Consider the following 21,001-nt stretch of genomic DNA (forward strand, 5'->3'; position numbering starts at 1 on the left):
CTATTATATTCACATATAAAAATCAACCTTAATCTTTTTCAAATTTTCTAACCACTGCGTACTAGGAGAAGCTCACAATCTTTTGAGTAGAAATCAAATTAATTCATAAAAAGGATTATAAGCAAGAACAAATTTCTTCTAACCCATCCACCATCTTCTCACAAAGCTGAGATTAATTATCTTAATTAGTTTCTACTTAATCTTTTGATTTATAATTCCTGAAATAACATACTTTTTAAATGTAGAGGATGGAAAAATCAGAAAAGACATTTTCAAATGACTTATTTTGAAATTCCACTCTAATTATTAAGTCTTAGAACAAATTATACAGTGATAACAGGAGATCAATTCTCCAACTGAAAATCCAACAGGAAAACTTCAAAAATCAAAGTTTGCTGATATAATAAATACCATTATAAGTATTTTTATGGGTAGTATGAAAGACAATATTTATGTATTCACTGAACTGTGTAGGAAAGAAAATTTAGATTCGATTTGAATGCATATTATTTAAGGAAAACAAGGACAGATACATAGATATCAAATTTATTCCAAAAATGCAAATTACATTGTAAATTCATGCATGTCCAGCACTTTGTAAATATAGGAAGTGATACATAATTACTGTCAATAAACATTTAGACATAAAAGGTGTATTTCAAATCCAAATACCTTAAAATGTGGATCCAGCTGAATAAATGATATTATAAAAATACTATGCAGTATCAATGCCCAGAGTCTTTGATGAATGGATATGCCATAAAAAGTGTTTTATGATTAATCTGAATAAAATCACTATAAATAATTGCCTGATAAAGGACAGTAGCTTAATTTATCTTTAGATTCCGATTTAGTGAAAATGAAAGACATCTTGCAACATAAATGGAAATGTGACTTTTATATTTTCTAACATTTAGAAATTGGTCACATTAGAATTTTAAATTAAATGTGAAATTTAAAAATATATTCTTATAATTATCCCAGCTTTATTTCAGGCATGTGCAGTGTGTTCTCATTTAACCATCTTAATTGAGCCATCCTTTTCACCACATTAACTTTTAAAAAACTGAAAAAAAACTGATAAACAGAGTTTTCTGGGGTTCCCCAGGTCACTCTGATCACTAGACAATAACATTAAATAAATATAAATTAAAATACATCATTTCCTACTCTACTTCGGAAAGCATGTGGTAACATCAGTAAATATAAAAAAGGTATATGAATTCACTTAAGAACTGAGTACAAATAATAACAGTTGGAGTATTCAACAAAATATTTAATTTTTGCAATACTGTACAATGTTTACTCATTATAGTGTAAGAATATAAGTGTTCATTACTAAATATAATATTTAATAGTTAATAATACTCTAGGACTTAATGTAAGATACACATACTTTTGTGGGATAACCTGTGATTGTTTTTAGAATCAAGTAAAAACAATTTATGCTGTGAAGACCACTGCAGAATTATTATACTGCTAGGCCTGACATATACAGCCCTGTAGATACACACTATCCAACCATTTTAAACTAAAATGTCTTTGAATAAGGCCTAGAATACATATTTTATATATGTTGTAATTAACCTCTTTGAAAAACTAAAAACATAAAAAACCTTCTGAACTCAAAAGTTGTCACAGTTTTTAAAAATTACATCTATATTTTAATATGTCTATACAAATTTCAGAGGCTTTTCAAGGAAAACAAAACATTGTCTTGGCAATTGGTGGTCAAACAAAATGTTGGAACTAGATTTTATAAAATTAAATTATTAAATAATATAAAACTGTTTACTAAGTACCATTTTCCTTAGAAACAAAATCCTGTGGCTCTGAAATTTATCCACTTTGAAACCCTGTTCATGGAGTCATGGAATGTGCTTGGGCCCTCCTTTTTCTTAATATATCCCTTTCAACCTCTTTATCATTCTTTACCCAGGCTTCTCTCTGGCAACACCAAGTCTCAGTTTCCAAAAATCCAAGCTACAACTGATTTCTGGCAAAAGTGATTAGAACATAGAACTGCATTTCTGTTTCTATTTGCATCCAAAGGAAATTTGCCTTAACCGTTATTTTTTAAACACTTTTTTTTTTTTTTGAGATGCAGAGTGACAGAAGTGGCAGAATCTTCCATCCATCCACTAGTTCACTCCTCAACTGCCTACAATAGCTATAGCTCTGTCATGCCTCAGCCAGAAGCCAAGAATTCCATTCAGAACTCCTATGTGGTGGCAGGAACCCGAGTACTTAGGCCATCATCTATGGCCTACCTGGCACATTAGAAGGAAGCTAGATAAGAAGTGGAGGCAGGATTCAATCACAGGCACTAACATATAGTACACAGGTGTCCCAAGTGGTGGTTTCACCCACTATACCAACTCCCATAACCCTTCTTTAACTGCTGAATGCTAAAGATGCAATTAAAATTCCATATTTAAGTCAACAATAGACAAAATAAGTATATAAAGAACACATGTGAGTCAGGCACTGTGGTGCAGCAGGTTAAAATGCTGCTTGGGATGCCTACAGAGTGAGGTTCCAGTTTGGATATTCTGCTGCCTATCCAGTCCCTGCTAAGGCACCTGGGAAGCAGTGGATGATGGCTCAAGTACTTAAGTTCCTGCCACCCTTGTGGGAGACCCGGATGGAGTTCCTGGCTTCAGCTTGATCCAGTCCTGGCTGTAGCAGCTAATTAAGGAATGAACCAGTACATGGAAGCTTGCTCTCTTACTCTGCCACAGGGTTAATAAATAAAAACCTTCCACCAAAAACCTGAAGTCAAAATTACTTTACCCTTTTAGAATTAGGCTGTCCCGGGCAAAATCTCACTTAACTGACTCTGACTTAACTGAATCTGATTTCCCTGACTCTGGTTTGGGGGAGGAAGGTTAGACAAAATCACACATGCACAGCAGAAATTATGTTTTAAGTGAAAGAATCCTGTGGTCTATAACTCCTCATCAACTATGAATGTCAAAATAGTTTTCTAATTGAGAGTTCGTAACAAGGTTAAAAAGCAACTTAATAACAAAACACAGGAAAATAAAGAATAATTATTTATATACAGTACACAGATATTAGAACAAATGTCAAAGCACATTAACCTTTAAAGTCCTAAAACACATATCTCTGTAAGTATGCCATCATGGTCCCTTGCCACCTGCCAAAAACACCATATTGCTGCATGAATTATTAAAGAAAATTTCAAAACTCCTTCTAAAGATATGTTGTTTCCATATTACCCAACAGACCAAAGGTAACTCAGTCCTTAAAATGTCACAAAAGGAACCTTAAGATGCCTTAAAATACCACATTACAGCTCACAGAAAAGCCCCTCTACTCTATGTGTGGTAATGAAAATCAATTGTCCAGCCTTCATACTGTGCATAAATTTTAAACAAAAAGTTACAAATGTGCCTTGTAAACACATCAAGATGTATTTGCCCATGTTGCTTGGTTTCCTTTGTACCCTTTGTTTACATGTTTGTTGGTAGTCCTGTGTGTCACCAGAAAGCTAATTTCTTGTATTGGAACAAAAACAAAAAAAGGAAGATGGAATATTCTATTCCAAGATGCTAATCATAATTTAATGAGCATAGTGTTAATTTGGTAGAATCCCGTGCAATTAAATTGAAATTGCTGTTTCTACTGTGCTTCTCCACACTGCTTCAGGAAGAATGATTCCCTTGTACTACCTGCAAAAGTCTTTAACTTTAGATTGCCTTCCAGTTAAGTGAAGATTTGTGAATTCTCACAAATAACGCTTTAAAAATAATCTTAAAAGAATTTACTCTCATCCCCGAAATACAGGAAACTTGTTTATGTTTTAAGAAACATCTTATACATCTTTCTTTCTTTTTCTTTTTTTCCTTTTAAAGGTACTGGAATGTTTTGGCCACAAGGTTAAGAAAAACTTCCCCATTCATCATTACCTGCCAAGCACAACAGGACCCCAGACAACCCAGACCTTTACCACTTTAACAAATTCAGCTCATCTTAGTCATGAAACTTCAAAAGAATTTGGCTACAGGCACAGACTAGATATCACACATTCTAAAAACAGCAATATCAATCATTATGCAACATACTCTATTGCACAAAAAAATCATTTGCCTATTAGGAATAACCAATAACCACCCTTTCCAAATTAACAATAATTGACTATGGAGATGTTCTGGTTTATCAATATAAAATTGTTGAACTCGTAAGTAGAAGTTTGTTAGTCTCTCTTGAGTTTGTGTGTATATCTGCACATATATATGTATGCATATACATACACTGTGTGTGTACATATATGCAAAGAATATTTTCAATGGTTACTTAAAGGCTCTCCTAATATTCCTAATAGTATCACCTTAACTTTTTAAGGAAATTGAGAAATTTTTTAACTGTAAAAATACATTGATAGACTGCAAAAAATAAAATTTTAAAGGCAATTTTAAACTGAACAGAATATATCTGATATAAATGTAAAAGTTTTTGGCATAGCATTTTGATAAAATAATCATGAACAGCTATATTTTCAAATTTTTAAGCTGTCTCATTAAAATAACTTTTATAAACACATAATTTTGAAATGTGGGTTGGCATCTTTATTTTTCTGTTTAAAATTATACTCTATACAAAAAGAAAAACATATGTGTAACATGTTGCATTTTATCCTGGTATGTTTCATAACATTGCAGCAGCACTTTTGAGTTTTCAAATCTGTTGTTAAGTAGTTTTATATTGGCTCTATCGTACCTGAGCATTGTTATTAAAAAGCTTATAAATCACCTGTCCTCCAATTTTAATCCTAAAATGAAATTCTTTGTAGCCAGAATATAATAAAACACAAATAGAAGCATAATTTACACATTGAAAATGCAAATTATGAGAGTTCTGTTTGAGTAGATTTTCTATCAACTTAAATTAACAATTTGAATTACCTGAAAACTATGAAGAGCGTATGAGAAAACAGCTCCATATGAAATATAATTCACATGTACAATTACGTGGTCAGAAGAAACAGCCTCATTAACTGGGTAACTTCAAGTAAAAATTAGACCATTTCTTCCAAGAATTTTTAAATGCAGAACTTGATTGCCTAAATGGACAAGCAGTTAGGCAGTTAACTTGACAATTTCTGTGGCCCTATATATCTGTCTATCCTCTGAGGGTTCTTGTCATTCTCCATAGAAAATAATGCACCCAACAAGAGAACTCAAGGGTTAAAGAGTAAAGGATTGTAGATTAGGCCTATCTGTAGCGAATGTCTCATTCTTGGTAAACCTAATAAATAATTGAGATATACTTTCAATTTTTCCTCTTTGACCTCAATTAAAATGGCTTTCTGGAGAGCTTGTTCTAAGGACAATGGAGCCCGGTTTCCTCAGTGCACACTTATGAAGTCATCTGGCTTTTGTATTTCTTCAACAGCTGCATCACCTTTAACATTGGCTTACACAATTTCCCTATAGGAAAATGTGTGGCTGCCCTTGGACGCACACAACCACCTTTCTTCAGCAGGGTGGCTGGGAACGACCTCACAAAGTCAGAGCACACAACTCTGAAAATTCTAACCGCACTCATTTATAAAGAAATTGGATAAGGAAAGAGAGAAAGTGGAGATAAAAGCCTGGCTGCTTTCTCCCTCCACCTCCTGCATAAGAAGTTAAAACCTAAAGCACTGCATGAGTATAGCTGTGGGAATTTGCATTCTTTTGCGTCATTTTTGAAAACTGAACTTTTGGTTAGAAAACAGACAAAAAGCAAAATTAGGTGGTGCGACATCATTGATCAATTGCACGGCGCTTCAGTGAATGGTCACTGCAGCTAAGAAAAGCAGCAGGAAACTGGATAATGCTGACTGACGCTCAGGCGACCCTGGAAACCGAACGGGAAAACTTATTGGCTCGGATGATTTATCCTCCCTTTCCTGAAACAGGTTCCCTAAACATTCTAACTCTGGCAGTAAATCAGTTTTCACAGATACTTAGAAGGGGATATTTTCTCCTCCTGAATTGTTTTTTTTTTTTTTTCCTCACAAGAAGAATAATACCGACATAGCTAACCTTACTTCCCTTGTGTTGAAAGAAACTACTCTTTAAGACGGTGTTACTATTGTGAAAATTCACTCACATCTCTGTCCCCTCATGCAGCAAAACAACAGTTTTCACTTGAGACTCCAGAATACAATGATACACTTAATCCATTTCAACCAAATATGCCAATGCTTCTCAGTCAAGGTCTGAATCAAAGTACATGGTCAAGTGCACACACAAATGAGGTGGAAGGCACCTCAAAATTCAGAACTTTTTAAAGAAGTTAAACTTGATCTACTATAATTGTTCTAGAAAGAAATCAATCCCCCTACGTGAAGGGTAATACTTGTTCTCTTAAAAATACGAAACACTTATCATTGATATGCCCACATTTCAAACTGAAAAAATCAAACTTAACATAACATTTCAAAACAAATTACCAAGGGAAAAAAAAAAAACCCTTAATTTGACTGGTATTAGTTTTAAAATCCAGTAGCAAATATCTATTAGGAGAAAATTGCTCCTTAATAGTTTGTAGTGAAATGTAATCTATTAATTATCAATTATCTTGTTACCTGCATTTCTCTTAGCATTAATATAATGGAATTAGAACAGTGCATTTTTATGAAGAAAACAAGGACAATATTTCTTTAAGACTTAAGCATGGGCAGATTCTGAATTTTCTTTATCTACTTGTTCAATTTCTATGTACATATTTCTTCTATTGTTCTCCATCTAAAACTGCCAAAAATCTAAACAAGTCATTTTAACTAGAGAAATATCTTTCTCTGAGATACAACTGTCTCTATTTAAACATATGACCACCCATTTAACATAATAATGATAATGCTCCATTCAAAAGCTAAATGCAAACTTACCTCATTCAAAGTCAATTAAAAAAAAAACTGAAATGAATTCCAGTTGTATTGGGAAGTAAGTTTTGTGTGTGGGTGTGTGAGGTTCCACAGCCAATAAATTCCAGTCTGCAGTATCAGTCAGTAGAATGAAACCTGGTTTGTGGATTACAAAATGTTCTGAGAGATTCGGTCTCTAACCAACATCCAGGTAACCTTAAAAAACACCTAGCTCTGGCCTGAACCTCTGAGCTCCAGGAGTTGTGTGGTTATGTAGGTTAACTAGGAGGAGACCTGGATAGTAAACACTCCTGGCTCTGACCAATGGCTTTCCACGCCCTTCTGTTTATAGTAAGATGACTCGCGGTCCGAGGTCACCCTCATCAGCAGCCCCCTGGCTTTCCCTGGGATGTAGTGTAGAGCATTTGTCCCGAGGTGCTTTTATTGAAATCACATCTACTGACTGCTAGATCCTGTCAACCTGCTGCCACGCCGACACAGTCACAACCTACTCGTTTGACTACTCAAAGAGTTAAATTGCTGAATTGAATTTCCAAAAAGCAAATTTTACTTTAAATTTCTTATAAAGCCGAACATTTCTGAGTACTTCATGGCAAGTTAATATCAACAAGGATGACCCTCTTTGAGATACTCCAACCAGAATTTTTTTTTGTTTATTTGGTGGTGTTTTTTTTTTGTTTTTTTTTTTGGATGAGGGACAAGACAAGCTAAGATTTCACTTTCATTATGACTTCTCTCAAGAAGTACAAAACTTTCTTGTCCCTGTAAGCACACTTTCATGTCCACAAAATTAGAAGATAATTGTAGTCTCATTTAATTCATTTTAAATATATTTTCACTTGAGGTAGGGGAAGGGTTGGAAGCAGTCAGAAATGCACACACAGAGATTATCTTCTGATATAACACGTTCTCTAAAATAATGCATTTTCACATTTACAAAGAAGAGTAGGGGTATGCTAAATTCTTGTGAATAAAAAGGTACAACAGCTAAACTCAAATCTTAAAGGTAACACAAATAAGTCTATTATCTGGCCTAACGCTAGTTTTTTTTTTTTTTTTTCCCAAAAGCTTATAAAAAGGCTTTATTTAGCGAAAACAACATCATGCAACTTTCACCTCTCATTTCTTTAAAACATGTCTCACTTGTCTCCAAAGAAAGTCTGAATTCATCTCCCAAGGTCTTCATTCAGTATTTCAATGTAACACTTACATGCATTATGGGAATTACTGCCTCCAACTTGTTTATACAATTCTGGGATTATTTCTTTTCCTTTCGTTGTTCTTGATCTTTACAGTTTGGCCCCAAATGATATAGTGACCTACAGGCTAAGAGCAAATACCTCCTCTAAGTAATTTGTAACACAATTATTTTTTAAGCCAAATTCATTTTCAAGGGAGCAACTGAGTGAAAAGTCATTTCCTATGTCAAGTTTAGGCAGTACCACAGAAACCCCAGTTGCTTAGGAACTGCAGACGGCGCTCTCTCCCCACTAGAATCGACTGCTGTGAAACTGGATAAGCAGGAGCCTTTCACCTCCAGCACAGGTTCAGCCCAGGTTTGAATACAAAGGTTTTTTTTTTTATATATATAACAAAGACTTTTTATATAAATTTAAACAAATTTAAATTTCAGTACAAGGCTAAAACGACAGAAAACTGTCTGACTCTACTGAAGTCTATAAAATGAGCCCATTGATTTATGTATTGTAAGTTTGTTTTCATTTTATTTGAGAGGGACAGAAAGGGAAACAGCCCATCTGCTGGTTCACTCCGAAAATGCCTGCAACAGCCAGGGTTCGGCTAGGCCAAAGCCAGGACCTGGGAACTCCATTCAGGTCTCCCATGTGGGTGGCAAGCACCCAAATTCTTGAGCCATCACCTGCTGCCTCTCAGGGTCATTAGTAGGGAGCTGGAATTGGGAGTGAAGCCAGAACTCAAATCCAGAGTGCACCAAGTGGCATCCAAACTGACCTTCAATTATTTTATTTTTAAAAAAGATTTATTTGTTTATTTGAAAGGCAAAGGGAGACAGAGAGATCTTTCATCTACTTGTCCACTTCTCAAATACCCACAATACCCATGGTTCAGCCTGGCCAAAGCCAGGTGTCACTCCCCGTCTTCGTGGAGGAACGACACAGGACCCTGCGCTGTTCTTTCATCTGCTCGGCCCTCCCCGGGTTTGCTGCTGGTTCTTCCCGGGTTGGCTACCGACCCTTCCACCTCTGTGGAAGGGCGGTTCCCTCTAGCCACTTTTCCCCATTTCCGCAGGGGAGCGGCACACTGCCGGCCGGCTCTCTCGGGGGCTGCACAGGTGTTCCTTCAGATAGATGTTCCCCTTAGATGTTCCTGGTGCATGTTGTCTCTCTCCTCCTTTATAGTCCTCTTCCACCAATCCCAACTCTGCTACCCACACGCCGAGTACGCTGCTCTCCTCCAATCAGGAGCAGCTCCTGCAGCTTGTCAAGTTGGTGAAAGGCAGCTGGGTAGAAGCTGTTTGCTCCTCTCCCAGCGCCATATTGTGGGAGAGCAGATGCATAGAATAAGTCTTAATTCCAGTAACTTAGTCTAGTCCGAGTTGCTCCCAGTTGCTCCCCACACCAGGAGCATGGAACTCTATCCAGGTCCCCTACATGGGTGGCAGAAATCCAAGTACTTGGGCTATTATCTACTGTCTTCCGAAGTCTATTAGTAAAAAGCTGGATCGGAAGTGGAGTAGCCAGGACTTGAACTGGCACTCCAATATAGGATGCTTAACTCACTGCACCACAATGCCCATTCCCTTGATTATTTTAGAATGCAACAATCCTATTTGGACAGTTCTTTGTTCTTAGTAGGGCTAGGGCCACTAAAAGTAATGTTTTTGTAGCCAGATCTTCTCAAACAGAGCTTCCTGAATATCGTGGTATAAATCAGACTTCTTAAGTTCAACAGAATATGTTTGGAAATGGCTGCTTTCTTAAGGGACTATTACTCATTCAATATTTTCTAAATGCTTATGAGTTCCAGAAACATTCATTGAAGCAAAATACATCTCTGTTCCTGTTATAATAGAGACCCAATGAACCATGTCCAGAATTCTGAGGAGGACAAAATAAATTGTTCATGCCCTAATGAAGGCTGTCTGGATTCGAATTTTCTTTCCCAATTTCCAGGCAGGGGAAGGAGGATGTGGAAACAACAAGCAGAGAGTAACTGTCAATGTAAATGTGAAGATAAACAAACATCATTGGCAGTTCAAATTCTTAATGAGTACAAATAATTACAATTTTTCTAAGAAATACAGTCTTTCTTGTAGTTTATGCCAGACCATCAAAGTGTTCTTAGGAACATAAAAGTAAAAGGCATACCTTTACTTTTTACTGTTTTAACTCAGTAAGAAAATTACATAGATGATTTTCAATACATTTTGTGACCAGAGACCATGGGGATGCCCTCCTGATTCCAACATACCATGTTGTGATCTAAAACAAACATGTAAATCATTCTTCCCTCATGTTGGTTTCTCCAACTGTGAAAGGGAGGCTTCCATCTCAGAGGGTCAATGGTATAGTATTTGTATTTTTCAACATGAACCACTACTTTAGAATACTGCTCCTACCAAACGATTTCATTTAACATTAACTGTTTCCACTAGTATATTTAAAATCAAGCGTATAACTGCCAATCAAAACTGCCAGTTATTATAACTTACTGTAGGTACAAATGAATTAATAAATTAGCCAAATCAAAGGAACGAGGTGTTTTTAAAAGCCTGCAGAGTCCTATTATGGGAAAATGTTTGGTTTCCTTTATGTTTCAAAATGTTGAAAATGGTACCCTGACCTCCAAAAACTGTACAGCCCTTTTGATTTCACCTTTCAATGATTTAAGTGCCCTCATTGAGGGCCTGCCCCACATTCTGATAAAAGTGATGCTATTAGGAACTGCTGACAGCAGATACATTAAATAGCACTGACTTGCACATTGCTGGTGCTACATTGGCATTTGCTGAATGCCTGAACAGCCTTCAAAGTAATATGCAAAATGAGATTAAGTTTAATCAACAACAACATCTGTTAGCTTTAGAAAAAGTCTTGCCACATTTTTTTTTTTTTTTTTTTTTTTTGGTAAATAAAGAAAACAAATCTGTTACTGCAGTTTCATGAGGTACACCCTTTATATTCCCCTTGGCTACTCACCTCCCGCATTCCCCTTAACTTTAGCACAAGCAGGGTGTTTGGGAATGCCTGCTCTTCTTTGCCTTCCCATCGCCATGGTGTTCTCTCTCTCTCTTTTTTTAAAGATTTATTTATTTTACTTGAAAATCAGAATTACAGAGAGAGAAGGAAAGACAGAAAGAACTTTCATCTGCTGGTTCACTTTCTAAATGGTCACAACAGCAAGAGCTAGACCAGGAGCCAGGAACTTCTTCCAGGTCTCCCACCTGGATGCAGGGGTCCAAGAACTTGGGCCATCTTCCAGTACATTCCCAGGCACATTAGCAGGGAGCTAGATCAGAAGTGGAGCAGCTGGGACTTGAACTGGCGCCCATATGAGATGCTAGCACTGCAGACAACAGCTTAGCCCCCTGGGCCACAATGCCAACCCCCATGGTGTCCTCTTTTGTACTGTCTACAAACTATACCAGTTACCTTAGCCAGGCTACTGAACATAGTATCTACAGTAGAATATTACATTTAAAAAAAACTAAGAAAGCCTATTTTTAAATAAATATTTAGTAAATCATGACCACATCATTGTCTAGCCAATACCATATGAAATCAATGCAGTAATTACACTTGCTATTTGTTTAAGTTTCTTCCATCTGTTTCTATTAAGGTTGACAAACTCTGGTACAATTGGGGACCACATAGGTTATTTAATGGAGTGAAGCAGGTCAAGCAGGTGAATGCATGATTCAAATTCAAATTCAAATTCTGTATTTCCTCCCCAGGCAATTTATCCAGTCCTATGCTTTAAATACAATCTCTATACTATAGATTCTCAAATTCTTACCACTATCTGAGAGCCGTTCTTTCCTATCTCCTGCCTGATCTATATCTCTATATGAATATTTATACAACCATATCAAGTATTGATGTAGCCTGCAGGGTCTTTACAACTTCTCCACCCTAATCCTATCTTTACTGTTCACTGTGCTCTATATTAATAAAGCCAGAAGCCAGAGTCACTGAGTCCTCTCTTCCTTCAAACTCTATTCTAAATCTTCCATCAAATGTAATTGGCGAAAACTTCAAAATATCTCAATTCTGTTCACTTCTCTCCATCTCCCTAGTCATCCCCTCCAGGGAAAACCATTGTCATTTCCTATTTGGATTACAACAGTAATTGCTCCAGGCAGACTCCCCACTTTTACTGTGTTTTCTGGAGTTTGTATTTATCTATTTGTCACCTATTTATCACAGGGTCAAATCTATTAATTGTGTCTTCATATTTTCTACATTCTGATGCTCTGACATTTATGGACTCACTGAGGACAGGCTGCCCTTCCCAGGGCTAATCATTTCTTAGAGGTACTAAAGAGGTTTGCCCTGGAGTCTGCAAACTAACCAATCCAGAGAGGATACCCCCAAGGGTGTCTGTCCTTTACCAACTTCTCACACACTAAGTCCTATTTCTCATGCCCTAAATCACCTAGGGCACTTAAGGACCACCTCTATGGCCCAAAGCACATGGAAATTATTCAAACTAGCCAATCTGATAACGTTTCCTCTGCTTTGCATTCCAGGGCAGGACTCCAAATAGCAGGATTAGTCAAATTTGTAGAACTGACCTTGGTCATGCCCTATAGGTTACCACATGAAGTCAGCTGAACAAATCTCATAAACCATCCAAGTCAACCTTAGAGACCCAGGTAGCTTTATCCTGAATTTTTATATTGCCTTTCTACCTAGTCTGAGTTACTAATCCAGGTATAAGAGAATATATTAGCAGTTGCAGATACCAACATGCCCCACAAAAGGAAGTCTAGTGCAATTCTGTCATCTGTAATCAACCTGATGGTTGACTTGAGCCTCATCCAAGTACATTTTGTGGCCAAGATGGTTTTAATGATCACTTCAGCTAAAATCAGGAATTAATTCTGTATCACATTTTCTAACTGTGGGATAACAACCCACAGGGCATGAATTATTAATGAGTCAGTTACCCCTCCATGAAGCTCCTCTGAATGACCAACGGTAGCTTCATTTTGGACAGAGCTTCATATTTGTCTCAAGACTCTGATTTACAATCCTTAAACACTCAAATATCTCAAGACATCATTAATATGAAAGTTTTCCAAACAAATACAATACCAGGTATGCACGTAGAGTCCCATAAAGTACTGTTTATAATGTTAGAATCCCATAAGTGGGACTGACATCAGTTGGGTAGGCACAGATGGATGGTACCTCCAATATGGCTTATAGAACAGTGGGTAGGGATTAAGATTTCCAATTCATTGCTAGGAATTGAGACTAGTACATGTTTTCAGGGCCAGTCAGTTCAATCTGTCCAGGTTATCTTCAATACTAACCAGTAGCATTTATTTGCACCATAGAAAGAATGAAAGACAATTATGGGAAAAATTAGGAAGACATTTGGAGGTGTTTGTGGACTTCTTTGTATGGAAGGTAAAGGATCTGAGCCACCTCATGGTGTTGTGGATAGATTGTGTGGTTCGTTTAAGGGAAATGATGTTCAATTCAAGTCAAAAGTGCTTGGAATGGGGGTGGCACAGCCAGCATTTAGTTGAATTAACAGTGCTTTTTAGAGCTTGGGAGAGCTAAAACAGGACATTTTCCTTCCAGGTAAAGGCTCTAGGAGTGGCTTTGAGGGATGGAAAATCAATCATGTCCCTTCAACACCTGCACTTCTCAGGTGTACAGTTTCCTATTCATAGGCACTTAAAGTTGTTGCTCCCTGTCACCACAAAACCATGCTTCACTTTCTGATATGTACAACTTCGCCATTTCTCTTAACTATTCACTATTCACACACAGACCTCTCGCTCCAGAAAGACCAGGAGTAAAAGGAACTAGGTCAATTTCATAAAACTTTAGAAACCCAGACATTACCCAGCATTGATCTGACTGATTCACTGAAGGGGAACCTGGTGAGCTGTTTATTTAACCATGTGACCAATATCATTATGATCCAGATGCTTCAATCCAACAATAAAATTCAAGTGGCTGAACCAAAATAAGCTTGAATTGCTTTTCCCCCTCTTGGGCAAGCTGCCACCCACAGAGTGTATTACCAAATCAGGTTCCCTGGGGTAGCTATTAGGGAAAAGAAAAAAAAAAAAACCATTATGTCTATAAGTGATCCAGATGATATCTCTAATTTCCAAATGATTTTATAGACCTTCCTACCCCTTTCATCCTGAGTATAACCAAGAAAGAAGCCAAAATGAAGATGACTCGAAACTGGAACCAGTTTTATTCACTAACCAAATTGTCTTACTAATGTGTGTAGACCAGGAGGTGGTCAGGGTAGAAGAGTTTTAAATCTTTTGAGTTGATTTTAAGAAGCCTGTTTCAACACTCAGCAATATAAAATGCCTATGAACAGTAAGGAACAAGGAAGGGCCATCAAACACCTTAGCTCTTAGCCCTTTCTTCTTTGATACAAGATGCCCCATCTTAAGACTTACATAAATTAGTTTCAAGGGCCACAATAGCATGGTATGGAGTTGGCTAACTGGACCTGAAAATGTCTTATAGCAGCGGCGTGCTACTGACAATCCCAAGAGGGGTTCCAATTCAGTCCCTCTTTCAGGAATGGACAAGGGTGACCCCTGGACATCTGATGTGTCTCATCAAGACAAACTAGTCCACTGTTGGCAGGAGACAAAGCTGCCATGCCATCACCTAGACATCAGGAACTCAGTGTCCTTGACTTAGAATCCAGCCTGTGACCCTGCTGCACGATATGCCCAGCATGATGACAAAGCAGTGGTCAAGCTGCAGGTGCAAGCAGATCCAGAGTTTGATTCCAGTTGGTTCTCATTAGAGAACAGGCTTTCATAATCTATGAATGATTCTGATTGTTCAACCACTTCCACAACTTGCAATCCCAGAGTGATACTTTTAATCTGCCAGTTGGTAGCTTTTTATGTAGCAGAACAAACAATTAAGTCAAAAGCAACACTCCAAGAGAAATGAAAATACATTGTTTCATTAAGAGGTATATTAGCCAGAACTATGAAGATTGAACACTAACCACAGAGACAATGTCTATTTTAGTTCTGAAGAGCTGATGGGGACGCTAAATACCCACAGCAGCTTGGTGGACATCATTAGGTAAGATAGCCAACAACTGATAAGTAGACCAGGCCCAGGCATCTAGAGCACTCCTGTGAAATCAGGTAGCAGAATGGGGGATGATCATAGGTGCCATTTTTTTTTTTCATGTGAATTTAAGATACTGCTGGTGTCAGGCTGGCTGCATTAATGAATGCACCACTTCATTTGACAACTTGATTTGCTGGGCCCATTTCCATCTTATTACTAAGTATTAGTTGGCCAACTCCAATGTGGGAATAGCAGACTAAAGACTTACATGACCTCCATGGGCCTGGCATTCAGTTCGACAGGAGCCTGTTTCAAAGGAATGCACCTGATATCCATGCCAGGGGTGTGATGAGGCTGGAATCCCTGGGGTTATCTCCATGTGGAGGCTGCCTCCTTTTGCCAGAGGTTCAAATTAGAAAAATTATTTGCTGGGCTTGAGCACAGCAGTTACAATGCTCCTTGTGACACCCACTTCCCACATCAGAGTGCCTGGGTTCAAGACTTGGCCAAGCTCCCAATTCCAGCTTCCTGCTAATGAGCATCCTGGGAGGTGGCAGGTAATAGTCCAAGTGGTTGGGACCCAGATCAAGCTGCTGGCTTCTAGCTTCAGCCTAGCTCAAGCTTGGCTGTTGTTGGCATCTGGAGATGGAATCAAAGGAGGAGATCTCTCTCTCTCCCTCTCTCTTTCTCTGTCTCTCAGCTTTTCCAAAAATAAAATGAAGAAAGATTTTACAAGTGGAAAATTATATTATTAAAAAAAAAAAAAGAAAAATCTTCAGAGAGCCAAAGATCCTAAAAAGTCATCAGGGCTGTGGGACCCCAACAGTACCAGTACTTCTCTCTATGAAGCTCTTCCTGATCGGGAGAATCTGAGGGCCTAGTAAGCAAACATAGAACAATCATGCAAAATTCAGCTGTGAGTCTGACAGCAGTAGTGAATACTACACTGAACTGGCTCAATGGGCCCCACCCATTAACAATGAGTTAAGTTAACAATGTCTGTTAACTTCCTTTCCCTATTGCAAACACTGCTTGAGCCACCTGAGCTGAATCCAGGCATTCCCTCCCTCCATCTGGTGGGCAGGATGGAGAGAATTGGGTACTTGTATCTAAAAGCATCATGATGGGGCCAGCGCTGTGGAGCAGCAGGTTAACGCCCTGGCCTGAAGTGCCGGCATCCCACATGGACACTGGTTCTAGTCCCGGCTGCTTCTCTTCCGATCTAGCTCTCTGCTATGGCTTGGGAAAGCAGCTGAAGATGGCTCAAGTCCTTGGGCCCCTGTTCCCACATGGGAGATCCGGAGGAAGCTCCTGGCTCATATAGGCACAGCTCCAGCCATTGCATCCAACTGGGGAGTGAACCAATGGATGGAAGACCCCTCTCTCTCTCTGCCTCTCCTCTCTCTGTGTAACTCTGACTTTCAGATAAATAAATAAATAAATAAATCTAAAAAAAAATTAAAACAAAATAAAAGCACCATGAAAGTTTTAAGCCTCTCCTTTTCTCAGAGTTCATTGGCATACACAAATTGGTGCATGAAAAGTTTAGTCATCCTTCGGGATAGCAAGAAATCAGTTCCACTCCTAAATATCTTTCTCCCTAAAGAAGCTGACTTTGTAACAATGGGGAAAGGAGGGATCAAGGGACTGGGGGTGAGGACAGCTCTGTGTTAGTAAACAAGGTGTACTGACTTTCGGTTTTCATTGGCAGCCAGCTCAGGGCTCAACCAAATGAACTTCTAATGGTTTCAATCCATGCAAGCTTCTATATTTGGCAACAGGATCATCATTACTGACAGCATCTGTTTCAGCCTGGGGAACCCCTACACTTTGCAGCCATGCCCACTTTCTGGCTATGGCTATGGTGTTTGCTGTATTTGGTTGACTCGTATTTTATTTGTACAGTAGTAATTTTCTTTAAGGAGTCTGGTTTAATTGAGGGCATTTGCTAACATGACAACTTCTTTAAGTTCTGTATGTTTCAATATAACAGCTGTGAGAGTTTTGCAAGACTGTGGGATGACTGTAAAAATCTGTCTAGATTCCAGAGCTCAGTTTCTCATTGTCTAATAAGTCACATTTATCAGCATTATCAACCCCTAAAGAAGTAGGCAGGCATACAGGCTAAAATTGATTAGATGTGAAACTGGAAGACCACACCTTCACCATGCCCCTGTGTGACTTCCCGCCCTACCTGATACCTTTGCCACGCCCCTGTGTGACCTCATCCCCCTACCTGGCCACACCTGGGTGCCAACCAGCCAATCAGGTTAATTAACCACTCCCCTTTGGAGGTGGGTTAAAAGCCTAGGACGTGATGTGTCTGGCCCCTTCTCTTCTTCCCTGGCCTCTTGTCAGTAGGGGGCTTTCTGTAGCTCTGCACCTCCAGGGTGCATGGCCTTCCAGCCATGTGCTCTAGGCTTCCTGGCTTAGATGCTGATCCATATGGCTGGTTCCTGGTGCTTGGTATGAACCCAGATTTACCTCTCAATAAAGCTCTCACTCTCCTATGCATCTTTCTCACTAAATAAAAGCTAAAAGCTTAAAATGAATAGCAGTTAAAGGTGCTTGTTGCACATGGCTTTTGGCCTGCTCTCTGAGTGGTATGGACGCTACCCTAGTTTCCAGACTTTCCCCTCTCTCCAACCTGAACTAAACCCTCACTTTCCTAGCTACCTCTTGTACTAAATAAAAGCTTAAAACGTACCATGCTGCCTCGTTTATCTGTGCCAGTATTTAGAATTCTTCTCTAAATATTAGGCAAGAACCCTCTTGGGCTTACTAATATTGGGGATTTATTAGTAAGCATATGGTGAAATCGTATGGCACCCCAAATTCTGGTAGCATACATGGCACCCCAGATAACACTTCTGGATAATTTTAAAGGGTCACATTTGTGTGTAAAATTTAGGGGGTCATGTCCGATTTCAATTCAGGGTAGCAAAAGTTTCAATGTGAATAAATACTTGACCTATGGTTTTCATGGGGGTTCTCCTGTCTCAAGATCTTCCCAAGTGTTCTGTGCTCCATATGACAGCTCTGACTGACTGCAAGAAACTCTGAGACCTTTTGCTCAGCTCTCCTAATGGGTCTCAGGCTTGCGTAATAAAATGCAAGAGGGATTAAGCCTTAAAATGTCCCACCTATGAGCAAAACTCCAAGGTGAATATTTCCATAACAGAATTATACACTGCATATTTCATTTTCTCAGGGATCATATCAAAATTACAGATATTTGCTTGATTTCTACCCACTGTGGTTGCAAATTTCCCTCCTTTCATGCTCAGGGTACAAAATACAAAATCATGAATACTGTTTGGAGAGTGTCAGAATATCCTCTAGACCAGGATGTCTCTTTGTACTACTTATCACAATGAGTAAATCTATAGCTAACTATTGTCAGTGAACTTCCCATAGCTAGAACAAGATTAACAACATAAGAACAGCCAGGATGCCTTCATACAGCTCACTTTGGACCTATCTGGATTGCAGCCATTTCTCCAGTTCTTCCCATTAATGTAATAAAACGGAGAGACATTTATTTCCTTCTTGACCAAACAATTTGGTAACATGTTCGCTAATGATGCCCATGAATTTCCCTCAAGTCTCATTATTTGGCCAGTGAGGTTCTCTCTACTTCTCTTCCAGAAAGTCATGTCTTTATTAGCATCTTTTCCTCATCACTGCCAAGAACTGAAGGATCTGAGTACCTTATTCATAAGCTAAAAAGTCAGCCTGCCACAATTCCATGGATGCTGCAAGAATGCATAAGAATACACATTTTCTTATAACAGTAATGGAAGCCAGAATAGTAGCATTTTCTTGTGACTGTTCCACAAGTTTCAGTTCTCACATGGTGGCATGGTGTCTATAGATGCAATGAGGTGCATTGAGCAACACAATCATGAGCTCCAATGCTTTCTAATGAATAGTAAACATGCCTGCTCTTCATTGCAAAGGACATTTTCTTTTTTATTTATTTATTTATTTATTTTTATCTTTTATTTAATGAATATAAATTTCCAAAGTACGACTCATGTGTTACAATGGCTTCCCCCCCCATACCGTCCCTCCCACCCACAACCCTCCCCTTTCCCACTCCCTCTCCCCTTTCATTCACATCAAGATTCATTTTCGATTATCTTAATATACAGAAGATCAGCTTAGTATACCTTAAGTAAGTATTTCAACAGTTTGCTCCCACACAGAAACATAAAGTGAAAAATAATAGATGATTTTTTTTAAATGATGATGAAATCAGATCAGACCTATTGTCATGTTTAATCCCAGTGAGAGTCAAGTTGGGAATTGATAATTTCTTTTTTTTTTTTTTTTTTTTTTTACAGAAGATCAGTTTAGTGTACATTAAGTAAAGATTTCAATCGTTTGCACCCCCATAGAAACACAAAGTGAAATATACTGTTTGAGTACTCGTTATAGCATTAAGCCTCAGTGTACAGCACGTTAAGGACAGAGATCCTACATGAGGAGTAAGTGCACAGTGACTCCTGCTGTTGACTTTACAAATTGACACTCCTGTTTATGGCATCAGTAATCTCCCCATGCACCAGTTATGAGTTTCCAAGGCTATGGAAGCCCCTTGAGTTCTCCGACTCTTATCTTGTTTAGACACAGTCATAGTCAAAGTGGAGGTTCTCTCCTCCCTTCAGAGAAAGGCACCTCCCTCTTTGAAGACCTGTTCTTTCCACTGGGATCTCACTCACAGAGATCTTTTTGCCAGAGTGTCTTGGCTTTCCATGCCTGAAATACTCTCATGGGCTTTTCAGCCAGATCCGAGTGCCTTTAGGGCTGATTCTGAGGCCAGAGTGCTATTTAGGACATCCGCCATTCTATGAGTCTGCTGAGTGTCTCACTTCCCATGTTGGATCACTCTCCCCTTTATTTATTCTATCGGTTGGTGTTAGCAGATACTAGACTTGTTTATGTGCTCCCTTTGACTCTTAGTCCTTTCATTATGACCAATTGTGAACTGAAATTGATCACTTGGAATAGTGAGATGGCATTGGCACATGCCACCTTGATGGGATTGAATTGGAATCCCCTGGTATGTTTCCAACTCTACCAATTGGGGCAAGTCAGCCTGAGCATGCCCCAAATTATACATCTCTTCCCTCTCTTATTCCCACTCTTATGTTTAACAGGGATCACATTTCAGTTAAATTTCAACACTTAAGAATAACTGTGTGATAATTACAGAATTAAACCAGTCATATTAAGTAGAACAGACAAAAAAAAATACTATGAGGGATAATGTATTAAGTTGTCCATTAGCAGTCAGGGCTATGCTGATCAAGTCACCCTTTCTCATAGTGTCCATTTCACTTCAGGAGGTTTCGCAAAGGACATTTTCTTTATTATACTGGACAGCAAGTATATGTGCCCTTTGTGTGAGAGAGGCTCTATCACTTTCTTAAAAGGTTTTTCACAAATTTCCTAACAACAAAAAGGCAGTTGATGTCTTCACTCACCAAACATGCAGAGATGTGAGACACATGGAAAGTTTTCTTTCAGTACTCAAAATAAAGCTTTCCTGTGAGAATCGGGTATTACAGCCTTCCCTTGTGATTATTCAGAGACAGAGGGGTCTCTGAAGGTTAAATAAACTCTTCCTGGACCACCTTCTTCAGATGTAGCCTGCCCTCAACACGCACACCCTTTTCCTCCTCTATCCTCTGGTTCTGGGGACAGAAGCCTGATAGCAGTTGTTCAGTAAAGACAAAGAAATGGTAAGCATGATTTAAGCTTTGGATGCAAGCACCGCTCTCCAAGCTGGCTTTATGAACACCTGCACTGCCCCTTCTATCGA

General features: G+C 38.6%; 1 protein-coding gene and 1 long non-coding RNA gene across 17 annotated transcripts in view; one reads left to right on the top strand and one right to left on the bottom strand.

The window, feature by feature from the left end:
- Nucleotides 1-21,001, bottom strand: part of EYA4 (EYA transcriptional coactivator and phosphatase 4) — a 344,532-nt gene that overhangs the window by 144,792 nt on the left and 178,739 nt on the right. The window contains exon 1 of one of the 16 annotated variants that reach the window (XM_070073547.1): nucleotides 6,902-7,153. The exons of 14 other annotated variants lie outside the window; for them this stretch is intronic. The gene's annotated coding sequence lies outside the window, so the exon portion shown is untranslated. Of the gene's footprint in view, nucleotides 1-6,901; nucleotides 7,154-21,001 lie in introns of those variants that run through there. One more of the 16 variants, XM_070073550.1, reaches the window with a different exon arrangement.
- On the top strand, nucleotides 3,853-11,595 carry LOC138849585 (uncharacterized). Its single transcript, XR_011388517.1, has 2 exons — nucleotides 3,853-9,001; nucleotides 9,500-11,595. It is a non-coding gene; the product is annotated as an uncharacterized lncRNA (long non-coding RNA).

The sequence above is a fragment of the Oryctolagus cuniculus genome, chromosome 5, assembly GCF_964237555.1.
Source record: "Oryctolagus cuniculus chromosome 5, mOryCun1.1, whole genome shotgun sequence".
In the NCBI taxonomy this organism is placed as follows: domain Eukaryota; kingdom Metazoa; phylum Chordata; class Mammalia; order Lagomorpha; family Leporidae; genus Oryctolagus; species Oryctolagus cuniculus.